We start from the raw sequence: 14,156 nt of genomic DNA on the forward strand, positions 1-14,156 counted from the left end.
GACCCTTGACCTTTACTATGTAAATTGGCAAGGACCATATTAGCTGGTGTACGATTCAGTGTCTCGCTTAATGAGAAAAGTATCATTGACTACATCTCCAAATTAATCATGAAGACTGTAACATACAACCATAGTATTTTAAATTGGTGGGAAAACTTTACAGCATGAAACTTTACAGCATAAAAGAGGCAACATGTACCTTACCCGGGACCTTACACAATCGCACAATCCTAGATGCCCCTGTAGGTTAAAATGGAATGTGCCATCATGAACTGATTGTTTGCGAATAATTAATTGTTTATTGTTCAGACCAGCGGCGCGTCGGCTAGTGACAGCATACTTCAACCAGCCAGTAAATTACCATTAATCGTCAAGGACTGCTCATCTAAGTCGACTGAAGGTTCAGCCACTGCCCAGTTTATCACATTTATGCCGGGAAGAACATGCCTTGTAGATCTCGTCGCGTGATTAATATGCAAAGACGTGTTTTGGAGCCGGCCGACCAGTCACACATGGGAGCGATGAGGACGCTGTGTTAAGCCATTACATAATCTTAACTTCGACCGTCATGAATATTGACGCTGTATGTGCAGGAAGTTGGACCAAATCTTTTCAGTGATTCGTCTGCCTGTCAGCTTTACCAAGTAATGCTTGTTAATGCACAAGCTGACGAGCGAAGGTCACATCAGGATAGTCCTTGAAAGGTTCAGGGTCTCATCTGGGTGGTCCCTGAAAGTTTCAAGGACTCATCCGGGTGGTCCCTGAAAGTTTCGAGGTCACACCAGGATACTCCGTGAACGATTCACGATCACATCTGGGTGGTCCCTGAAAGTTTCAAGGACCCATCTGGGTGGTCCCTGAAAGTTTTAAGGACTCATCTGGGAGGCCCCTGAAAGTTTCAATGTCACATCAGGATAGTCCTTGAAAGATTCAGGGTCACATCTGGGTGGTCCCTAAAAGTTTCAAGGACTCATCTGGGTGGTCCCTGAAATTTTCCAGGTCATGTCAGTGTGGTCTCTGAAAGATTTAGGGTCTTCTCGGAGTGGTCCCTGAAAGCTGCAAAGACATCTCTGCACAGTCCCTAAAAATTCCAGACAAAAACTGTTGGTTTTTGCCGTTAATATTTTAAGGTTTCAACAGACAGATGATATTGATTACATTTCTTTGCATCTACCAAAAAGAGTTCATTTTTAATAGAAGGGCTGAAATAGTTAAGTGATTTTTAAAAATTTTCCAGCATTAATTAGCACACGCACAAGAAAAGGGTAGTTTTATCAAATTTACCAGGTCTCATTTCCTTGTATATGAAATAAATAAAAGTACAAGTCATTTTCTTAACATCTACCAAATCATTTGAAAGAGAGATCACCAAAAAAACATACACTACAGCAGAACTGATTTGGGTAGAGGTAGAAGGCCATTTTACCATCGAAAATTTACAATTTTATCATGCATCGTTCGGTGAGAAAAGCAAATGCCTACAAATCAACCTTGGAAAGGGAATTTGTATTTTCACTTAAACCTAAACAAAATTGACAAATCAGTTACATTTACTGGGTTCTCCTTTCCTGAGAGTGCGAAAAGCTAGACAAAAATGTAAAATTTGTTAGAGATGTATTTGATGATTGTGCAATTATCAACAATTTATAAAATTTGCCCTCGTCTTCACACAAAAACACTGTTAGATTGATGATTTTTAAATCGATTACAACAAAATGCTCAAGATCTTATCATCACAAAATAGTTCCAATTGTGTTAATAAATTGTGCGAGTGCCCAACCAGATGTAAGAACATAAACATGATTAAAGTGCAGGATCTACGGTAATTTCTACAAGATAAAACCTTACGTACAGAACACTGTTATAGATCTAAAGGTATTTCCCCTGCCATTCCAACTAATTAGGCTTTTGAAAAGTTTTTGAAGGCTAGGGCACTATTAATGACCAAGTTCTCAATCTTTTAGTCTGTTTAGGAAGACCTTTGTAATCTGGGTAACTATCCTATGACAGTGACTTTCATTTTGAAGAGAGGTATGGTCTGATCAATATCAGGAATGCGACATGTAGTTTTATTGGCACTTAACGCTTCTGGCTGAATTATGTACTGCCTCATAAACAGGCATAAGCTATATCAGACTCTGCTAAAAATACTGTATCAATTGAATTTGGCTACATTGCTTCGAGACTTAGGTGCTTGTGTTTCGACAATCTCTTTTAAATGCATTTGTTCAGCGTACTGTTATTTTTAAATAGATTTGTTGCAGGCGGGACGTTTGCAACTGCGTATCTTACTTATGATAAATGTGTCAGTATATACTTTGCTATATATAAGGACAATGCGAGATGAATATGTAGTTAGCAAGACAGATAATGTCAACCAGTATTTTTCTCTTAATATTCTGACTATCAGTTTTAATACAATAAAATGCGAAACATGTTTAACTTCTATCACGTTTAATGCAAGGATCTTGCAAGTTGCAATGATTTAACTTTAGCCCTCTGTTGCTTTTTGCAGATAATTCTATATAAGCTTAGTAGTTTTTGTTTTCTTATGTGCTGATCTTGAAGAGGAAAAATTCCCAAATTATCAGAGTTATCTCCTTTTCAATACGTAACCCTTTGCTGCTTTTTGCCGCTGTTTGCATACTAAAACATTGTTGTTCTTGTTATATATTCTTTTTCGAGAAGAAACAAGCGCTATTTTTAGTTATCTTGTTTTGACTTCAATATGGAGGCATATGGACAGACACAAAGTTGCATGATCTATTGCTACCATATTATGACATGTAGAGTGTAACATGCTCCTTTAAAATTTTGGATTTTTTCAAATATTTTAAATTTCATTCGTATTTGATATACGTGACACATCCTTAGTCAGCATAAAATTCATTTAGATTATGAATGTCGAAGTTATTTTAGGGAAACATAATTAAATATATTATAAAAATTACCAAAGTCAAAATGCATTCACATTAAATATGGTAAATAAATCGATGTCAATGCAAATATGTTTATTAGTTATTAAATAGAAACTAATTAAAACAAATAAATGATGAAGGAATTTCAAAATTATTGCCCGTGTGTATGATGTGTTGTCATTTAGCCGAAGTTCCAACAGGCTACTGCCATTTAGTTTGTTGTCAAAATGACTTTTCAAAGTTTTCCAAAAGAACATTTGATTACTTTGATATTTGTGATTTGCTACCATGACTTCATGGACGAATGGTTCAGTTAGATTAAAAGGTGTGTTTCTTATAAATGTGGACGCAATTTTGTTCGTATTCATTTCCGATTTTTGCATTTAAATACTCCTCATCTTTGTTTCTGAATATGGATCCTCGGTACATGTTGATGACGATATCATTTTGTTTACTCCACTGATCATTTCGTACAAACATCTAATTTAAAATCGAATGAAGGGGCGTTACCATAGAAGATTGTGCACATCAGTCACAACAAACCTATTAACTGTAGTGACAGATATTCCAAGGGTGCCGATGCAATGACTTGTCACCTGTAGTGTAACCAGGTTTCTGTGCCGCCCGCTGTCAGTATGCGCTTGCGTATTTTACTGGTCGCTTTAAGGTACAATGCATCTAATAATGGTCTGTCGATCATACATTGCATTTTCGGCGCGTTTGAAGTAAATAATCTCATTTGTGAATTTCAAGACTCCCAACCCTTATTGGCTCGCAAATTGTCTGACAACCTTCCGTCAGTTGAAATACACAAACAAGCACGTACACAGTGGCAGAGAGAGGGTCAGGTATTTTATTATATTGTGTACGTTTATCTATTATTGGTAAACGATAATGGTTCAAAACCTGTAATTCACTTACCCCAAGGAAAGGAAAGTAGTGTTCCATTTTAGCGCAGGTTACTGTTCGCCTCAGTCAAATTCGGACTGTCGGAAGTTATGAGCCCAAGGTAATTGTAGCAACCAGCATAAACTTCCTCCGAAAGAAAAAAACCCTTGCGTGATATTTTGTTACAAACTAAAATTTCTATGAACTGTCATAAACAAATAAAAAATAGAAATACTCGAGCTGATATTGATTTAACTCCAGTCAACCAGATGAGTGAAGCAGAATAGTTTATTTTCTACTTCGGAGACCTGAGAGGAAATAAAAAAGATTGTCTTTGGCCGCCCTCAGAAACCCCATTCAAAAATCTGTGTTATGCACAAGTATGATGTAACTGATTGAAGATAAACGTTTTCATATATTACTATGTAAAGATTACGAAAACCACGTTTAAATAACCCTTTAAGTAACACTTGTCGTGTTTTTGTCTCAAGACAACACAATTTATCTCATAGGATGCATAGCTCCTACCCCTACCGAGATATCTCGGTTCGGAGATGTTCGAAGTGAATTTCAATAGACTGAGTTTGGGCGACCGTGCAAGAGTCCAACTATAGGAACGAGAGTGCACTTGACCTATTAAAGTGCAAATTTCATGATGCTTTGTGTGAGCTATGCCTGTGTAAAATCGCAAATTACTGAAACAAAAACCACAACACGTCGCAAGTGATTTGTAAAACTTTGAGGACAGAGCAACACCGTCCTTGTAAAAACTCTAACTTTAACTTACGACGTGTAATTAAAACATGTTAAGAACTTTTGAAAATCGAAAAATAAAACATAAAATGAATATAAGAAATTTATCAAAACATCAAACCTTTTTTATTCCAGTAGCGTATTTCGTGACATATTTTGGATTGAAATGATGTTAGAACTTATTTATACTGTTCCCTATCATTACTAACATATTGTTAAAGTGCTAATGTCATCTACCTCATGACGAGTCGCGTCTGGTTGTTGTGCTGTCATGTCAATTTAGAAGAAAATCAAATAAGAACGTAAAACATATAAAACGAATTGTGTAAATGTGTTTGCATTTCCGTAGTCACCTCATTTATCACATGCGAGTATCCAAAGGCCTGACGTGTTCATATTTGAACGCAATTGTGTATTAATTTTTGATTGGCCGTAGAGTAATTAGCCGACATGACTATATGACGTTTTGTAATTTTTGAGACAAAAAATGGGGAAAATATTTTTATGTGTAAAAGTATGACCTTGATGAAGTATTGCATATAAATATCGGAATTTGATGTATGGGAGACTTCGATACGTTCCACTGTCAGATATGGCGCTACCAGTCATGTCAAAATATAATTATTTTTGCCATAGTGCTATGACATACACTAGAGTAAAAGCGTTAAAAACTCAAAAGTCCGACATTCCAATCACAATCACAAAACAAGTGGAATTTGTGATACAACGTATGCAATAAACTTAAAATCCATTTTGTCCCAGGGAAAAAAAATTGAAAAAAAACATTTTTGGCGCCAGCAGTTACATTGCGATTAGGAAATAAAGAGACATGAAGAAGGAAACGTTATATATGTACGGATAGTTATAAGGAAAACCATCTCTATATCAAAAGTGGTGGATTTGTCGACATATCGCTGAGCAAGTTACAATGTGTAATATGAAGAAAAGCCGTGTCAGAAATACCAAGCCTTACTTTTGGATCAGAAAGGGGTATGTTAGGAAAAAAACAATATATGTAAGTCGGTTGTTTGATTGTGACTTGTATGGGAATCAGGAAAAAAAGAACACGTCCGATTTGAGTTACACAGCAAAATTATCGCGACAATAAGGGATTTAGAAAATATAAGCTAGTGTAAAATAAATCAAAGAATCTAGAAACAGTTCACCTGATAACCGTTGTTAGAGGGATATAGTCGTCGGAACTGCGCTCAAAGGTCCTATACAACCCATGGCAACAATGTATCCAAGGCACAATGGTGATTGATGACAGTTAAAACATGTCTGTCATAATCTATCATCGTATAATTTAAATATTGCAGCTATGATGATAAGGTGCATCTTGATATCGTGCACGAAATATATTGTTTGTAAACAAGAAACTTGTACAGGCGCAGTTCCGACGACTATATCCCTTTAATCTGTGACATTATGCGGCCAACCATTTCTTCACCCTTAAATCAAACAATTATTGTGGGCAAAGTTCATTATTTCACTTTTCTACATAACCATTTACATTAAAACTGGACCAAATGTCGACCTTGAATGTGTTTCCTTAGCACTGTGTTTCTTAATTGAGAATAACAGTCTCAATGTGGGATCTTTATCAGTCATCGATATGTTTAATCAATAAAATCGAATAGGAATTATGAAATGGGTGAAATGCTAAATTTTTGTCGGTTTTACTAAGAAACGAATAGCAACGTGAATGATGAAGCCTCTAGTTTTGCAAAGTAAGTGTGCAAATCGAAATTGGATATTGGAATTTAGCTCGACTTAATTTTAACTTGGAAAATTTACAGTTTTACAAGGACGAAATAGGGAAAATCAAGTTTTACTACCCTATTATGGATAGAGATTTTGCTCGTGACAGTTTTAAGAGGAGTCATCTTGTACATACAATTGGTATGGAAATAACATTGATTGAAATGTCCAAAACGTCACAGACATACAACATGGCTTTCACTATCATCAATGTCATCAAAAATCTACGTACAATGGGAAAAGGATTCGACCTATACACAGTTAACATGAATGAACTATACATTCAAAGTAAATCGTCAGAATTAAACAGTAAATCGTAGGCAAAGCTATGATAATCAGAATTGTATATACCCTTTGTTCTTGTTTGTTTCACTTTTGTAGTTCCTTTCATAGAAAACTCTAAACTGCCACTGATGTATAGGCTATCTCTCAGTATTATTCATATAGAAACCCACGATACTTGTATGAATGTATATCTTTTCAACTACATTGCGTCATGGTTGTGTATACGACTACTTCAATGCTTTTTGTAATTGCCTTGGTGAACTAAATACTATGCAAATACTTCTCCAAAACCGTGTTTTGTAATATCCGACCCCAAAACGACGATAACTAATAACTAATTACCCCTACTGATTTCAATCAACCGAAAACTTTTGATACTAATTTTGTAATGTCTCTTTTAATTTGTTATTGACATGGCGCGATTATACTTGACTTAAAATTTTGCAAGCCGATGCGGAAGAACATCAAGACCTATTTTGAGAGTGGAGATTTAGCGGAGCGTTCTCTCTGTGGCCTCTCACTAGGCGACTGATGCCGTATGTTGTGGGTTCGAACCCGATTGAAAACTAGTCGTATAATATATGTTGCGTTTTTAAACGCTTCGTAATTTCTATTTTTATTTAACGTTTAAAAATAATGTTGAAGATCCAGCGCTGAACATACTTCTCTAAATTTTAAAATACATTGATAAGGAAGAACATTCGGGATCAAAATGTCGTCCGGTAATAATGTGGTGGTCAAGCCAACTAGTGAAAAAAGACAATTGCCCATATTTCAACTGTTATTCTTTGATTTAAGGGTGATGGCTGGCCGCATAATTAATGTCACTGATTGAAGTTATTGTTTTAAATTTTGATATTAATGAAAATCGTAACGCTAATGCGTCTCAGTGAATAGAAGACTTGTGCAAAAAATATTGTTTTGCTGAGAACAGATAGAAAAGCTACGGATTTGTTTTCTTTCTAAAATGTTTGACAATCGTGATGGCATGATTGATACTATTCGGCGAGGCAGCAGTGATATAGCGTTGCGGTCATCTGTTGTCACTAGAAGGATTAAGTGATCAAGTACAGGAAATGTCTTTGCCTCAACTGTATTTGAAGATGTGTTTGTTCGTCTTGAAGCACCTTGGTTAACTGTTTCCATTTAAGTTTGAAATTTTCCGATGAAATTAGGTCTTTTCATTGTTTTCGCTGAAATTTTAAACAGACGTTACATTTCACGTGCACATATTAATCATTTGTTATGTTGTGTCAAAGCAATTGCACATATTTAGATTTGTGAAATGAAGCTTTAGCAGCTATATTTCGCTGTACGAGGTCAGAGTCCTGAATATTCAATTCTCAACACACTTTGGGATGACTGACTTGAATATTTGATCGAATACATGGATTGAGATATGTGGCTTTGACATTCAAGTCCGTCCACTCTGTGAGTTGTCTTGTTCATTCAAGCAAATGCATGTATTGGGATATGTGGGTTGACATTCAAGTACAGTCCATGCTGTCAGTTGGCTTTACACGTGGTTTTGACATACAAGTAAATACACTTCACTCTGTGATGTCAGAGACTTGAATGTTCACGTCTCCACACACGTTGGGATTGAAAGGAGTTTGGAGATTTGTGACAATTTTAATTAAAACATGCAATTACAGTTCACTCTATGGTGTCAAAAGCTTTAAAGACTCGAATATCTATACCTTGAGGTTACTGTCTCGATCATCCAGACGGGTAAGTGCATGGAGATATTAACATTCAACTATTTACAGGCCACGTAATGACCCCTGAGGCTAGAACATCCAAACGAGTATGGGCATGGAGACTATGCTTGAACGTGTAATCGATTAAAGTCCACTTTGTACGGTTAGATGGCCATCCATGCTTCTACACCAACCGATATCAGCCTGGAAAAAACAAACGAATACATGCATTTAGATTTCTGGGTTTCTCATTCAAGCAATTACGTACATCATATTCTATGAGATCAGAGACTTTGATATTCAAATGAATGCAACTATACTCACTGACATTTAAGGCTACAATATAAACGCCACTGTCCTCATAGCAATACGCATGGAGATCTGACGCTTGAACATTCTGGAGATCACAACCAATTTTGGTTTGAGACTGCAAAATAAGTCTACACAAAGATGATCTTTGCTTGTAGGAATATTATCGCTTGATATTTCTGAGATTTTTGTCGCCATCTATATAAAACGAAGGGTATCATTTTGTCAATAAAACAAGCAAATGTTCATGTTCTTGACACACTTTAAGACATATATAATATTATGATAACTTTAAAATATAAAAAAGTACGCAGTACTGATGTAATCAAAGTGACTAGTTCCTTTTGAAAAATATGTCAAATGAAATTTCTAGTATTATACTTATCCTTGTTGCTTGAGACACAGACAACGGCTCCAACTATTTTCAACAACTGCACGTGTAAATGAACGGCTTTCGGAAAAACGATGATTCTCGACAAAAATCGAACTCAACTAATATTGAGAACACAGAATGGGATACTTTGCATAGTTGAACATCTATTTCATGTTCATTAAAAAAACTTACCCGAGGTGCGTTTTCAAACGAATACTACGAGAAGACAAGCAGCCAGTCAAATGTTTGTAGCAGACATACAGTATTTTCTCTCTTTAGAGCTCATTCGCTGGAAGCCAATCTGTAACGAAATATTTTAAACACTGTTTTTTGTCGGAATTAAAGATTTTGCCTAGAACAACATCAAAAACTATTTCCGATTTGTTCTTCGATGGGTATGATGCAGTGGAAGAGCGTTTGAGTAGACGTAGAGTATTACATGTCACAGATAAAAAAGATAGTCATACTTCGACAACCATGATGAATCTTAGAAGCAAATTGCCTTCAAGCAAGTAAAGTGTGAGATATACCTGTTTTAAAGGCAAAATGCCATAACATTTCATATAATTTCGCGAATTCGGTCGTATACAATCAGTAAATGTCACGTGATAAAGTTCCTCTCTTCTGGATAACTTTGTAACTCAGGACAAAGTATCAATCATTGTGAATGGTGTACAATCCCGACTCTCAAACATTACACCGGTCCTTCCATTGGTGTGAATGGCGTACGGCCCTCAAACATTACAACTGCAATCATTCGAGCGCTTTTAAAGGAAATCTTAACAAATGTGTATTCTCATTTTCTCCAAAGTGGTATTTGCGTTTTTCTAGGTCCGTCATATGAAAAATTTGAATAACTCTTTTGAACATTTATCTGTGAAAAATAAGATGATCATATCTTCAAAGTTACAACCACCGAGATATGGTTTCCTCCTAAGTATTTTCTTGTATTTCCATTTCTTTAAACAAGGGGGTATAACATTGTCGAATATTTCGAAGATTTACTTACAAAGGAAAAGTTCCAAAAATTTGACACCTTTAATTTCTGAAAAATTAAGCATTTCAAAGCACTATATGACATATCATTTCACTGAATAACACTACATTGTACTTCACAACTGTAAGATGTACTACATATGATTACATTCCAGTTTTACTATTATCTATTACCTATTAGCACTTTCCCCGTTCCTCGAAAATGACTTGATGAAAACAAACATCTGTCACAGTTGTTTGCGTTGACACTGTGTTATTCGTCCGGCTGATGCATATCTGCTTCTGTCACCCAGACCATAGTGATGTTTTCGATGCCATGAAATATCATTCCATACATGAGGACAACGGAGATGTTCGGTGGTTCATTTGCATAAATTCCCATTCAGCAATTGATCTAATATTTAAGAAGTTACAATAAACATTTATCGCTACATTTATAACATCTATGACAGATAACACAATCAAAGTCACCGTTCTTGGCCTAAGAAGTGGTTAAAACGACTTGACTATGTGTGTACCCGAGGCAACTCGTCCAAGCGACCGGCGACTCGTCCCGTTAAAAAGCGATTTAATGGTTTTGCAGGCGACGTTGCCTGACTTCCGTGGGCAACACGAAGATGTCATACGAACAAGGCAATGCAGCAAGCAACTTCGCTTGCCTAATGCATTGCTCGTCGTATGGCTTGTAGAGTTGTCTCTCGTAACTCGGCCTTGAGAGTGAAATTACCAAATACTTACGATTGAATGTTAAATGCAAAACGACCGACATCGCTGAGTACGGTTTTGGAAAATAGACTTTCTTTAAATTTTACCAAAATTAACCGGGTGAAAATATCCCGGTCCAAATACGTGTCCTTGATGCGCATCTACCGTACTTCAGTAAAAAAAATACAAAAAAAAACAAAACAACAACAAAACAAAACAAAACAAAACAAAACAAAACGGTTATCATTTACAACTTTTTGCGTCTTTTATGAACTATCCGTCACAGTGATATATGTCCTGGATTCGCCTGTTCAGAACAAGTCAGTTCTCAACTCAGATAAGCTTGACAATTCAAAAAAAAATCTTAGGTTTAAAGATTTAACCTACGCAGGGAATATCATAATGAGTGTTCAGATGAAATCAATATTATTCAAAATCAATATCAATTTTCCCCTTATAATATGCGGTATCATTATCGGGTAAGAGTGCTTGTGAGCACATAATCTGACAAACGTTGAGTTGTTTGAGTTGAGTTTGTTTCCAATTTAAATTTCACACTCCTTACACAAAACCATACTTCGTCCCTTAGTGGTAATTGCACATAGCGTTTAGACAATGTAAGAACACAACACGATATATATTCATGGATTTACAATGGACTCACTGCTTCCAATGACTGAAGCTATGCACGTAATCTCTACGTTAATATAACTCCTTCAGCGTCCATTATTGTTCATCGGGTAGGGTTTAAATCTTTGAAACACAGGAATTGATAAATTGAAGTGTACGCATGAATCAAATATTTTGTTTCCCTTGCTCTGAGCAATGAAGTTGTTCTCAAATAATCAGAATTGTTAAAGGTACCAAACAGGAATACGTAAAACAATATAACCAACTTAAATGTGTTTGCTAACTTTGTATGACTTCCGATATGATAACGATAAGTTCTGATAAAATGACAAATTTGAGAAACTAATATCATCTTGTTGTTTGCTGTGGAAGTTAAGTATACAGTGCGCCCCCTTGGTGAACTAGTACGTTTGGCATGCTATACGATAGCCGTTAATATGACAACAGTATTTACGTCAACGCGGAATCTACGATACCAAAAGTTCAGCAAGGGGGCGCCCTTGCATACTGTACACAAAATTAACACTGAACCCCATGACTTACAACGTGAGGAAACATCAGACGAGAGAAGAGGAAAAAAGGGGAAGGCTCTTAGCACAAACTTGGTTCGATAGATACATATGTACGCCCCAGAGCAGCTCAAGAGATTTTTGAGTTCATGACAGACACCCTATTGATTGATTCCGAAGCAATCAAGGACGGGCGTACAGTGGTCGGCTTTTTTTGGCAACTCCGTGCATTATACACGTCAATTTAACACATATAAACGAAGACCAATTGACATAAGACGGTCACCATACTTTTGGCATGGAGCTTGTTGGGCTTACAGTGAAATTCCTTGTTTTCTATCAGCGTGCTGGTAGGTTTTCACAGAAAATAAGAAAACCCAAACTATGTTAACACCCTTACAAATAAAAAGATTACTTTTTTTCAAAAGAAACACAATAAAAAATGAGGTTACTGATACACTTGTTGTTATTTCTCTGTTTGTTTTTCCCTTACTGGCTGTTAGGATTTTCAAAATTAAAGGACGGCAAACAAAGATTTTTTTAACTTGCCTTTGGTTGTTCGGCACAACAAGTGCAATCGGTGCCAGTAGTGGTAACTCTCTGTAAATACGTGCAGCGTACAGACAACAAACTCAGAGCGAGTGGAGATATGTACCATGGTAGTATTCAGAAGGCGACATACTTATTTGAAGCAAACGGCTTTGAAACGCGCCGAAGCAGGCGTGAAACAACCGGCAACTGTAGTGTAAACCCTAAACAAGTTAAACAGGCATTGTACAATGCAGACTTCATTCTCGTAAAGAATGAGATGAGTTTTTCGACAATTGGAAAGTGAATGATAGCACCCAGTAAGTGTTTTAATTCGTTCAAATGTTAGTGCTGCTCTATAGAAGCAAAATACACACAGCTTCCAATAACAAACGACGATGGAATGACAACGCCTATAAGTCGATGGAATTCTCGGTCAAGTTTGCTATATGAACAACAGTGTGAGCATCGGTTTCCATGTTGTTCTGATGATGCAACTGTGTAATTACATATAACATCCATATTGTATATTTTAACCATCACATGACACAGCATTGCATTGTATTCTTTTAAACCTGAAACTCAAACTTGAACGTCCTACATAATCATCGTTTTTCCTTTTAATTGTATTTTAGTTACTAAATTCGGCAACGTAATTACGCTTTTCGCTTAAATCGATGTTTTAGATAAAAGTTGTGAATACAATCCGTGAGCAAACAAAGTATATCGATCTTCTGTTTCTCATCGAAGTCTGCGTAATTAACGATAAACCTGAAGGGTTTATTAGGACTTTTCTCATCGAATATTTCAACCTTTATTGAAAGAATAGATCACTTTCAATTATTGTCCAAAATATTATTATTATCACCACTATGGTCCGCATATAGGTAATCAAATTTACAGGTAAATGATGGCGTGTGTACCTTCTGTCAGCCGGTATCACAATACACGGTATTCACCAACGTCAGATAAATCGACTTGATAATTACGATTTTCCTAACCACGGGTATTTGATTACATCGGCTGGTAACATGACCTTGGTGTCATCGAACGACGAAGACATGCTTCTGCAGAAGGACGAATAGGGACCAGATCACATATTCTACCCTAAAAGTAGACTCGTAAAAACTGTTTGCCGTTGTTTGGACCGGTAAACATCACGGTACATCTGACAGACTTGGCATCCGTCCTCAGTAAGTATCAAAATCGTGTAGTCATGTGACCTTTGTATTGGATGTCGAAAGTGGTTACAACGTCAATTTCCTCACGAACATTCTAACAACACTAGATTCTGGCGAGAATCTCATTGACGCTTTGATTCTTATGTCGTAGTCCTGGGTACAGTGCTATAACATGACCCAGCGACGCTGGTCGACCCTGTCGAAGTAACTCTCTGGCCTCGTGTTGTTTTAGAGGTTAACAGAGTAGCCTAGAGTTTGTCATACTACAACAAAAGAAGTCGGTTGACAGCAGAGGATGGAAAACAAAATGAGGCTTAGTTACTGAACTCAATGTAAAAGACACATTTTAGTTATCATATAAATGTTAACAATTTCAGTTTTGTGAATTGTCCGTCCAATTCCAGTACAAAATAACATTTTTTTACGACGTAGCATATTTGACAAGAGAATAACGAATAGACAGATAAATAACGATTGTGATGTGCAAATAACTTGTGACTGATTAAATGTTTTACTCATTTAAGAAAATAAAACTAATAATGGCTGTAAACTATTAATCTACCCAAATTATAATCGAACATAAAAATCGATGGCCCAGTGCAAAGGGGGCGTAACTCACT

This window comes from Ptychodera flava, unplaced genomic scaffold (assembly GCF_041260155.1).
Source record: "Ptychodera flava strain L36383 unplaced genomic scaffold, AS_Pfla_20210202 Scaffold_64__1_contigs__length_706160_pilon, whole genome shotgun sequence".
In the NCBI taxonomy this organism is placed as follows: Eukaryota; Metazoa; Hemichordata; class Enteropneusta; family Ptychoderidae; genus Ptychodera; species Ptychodera flava.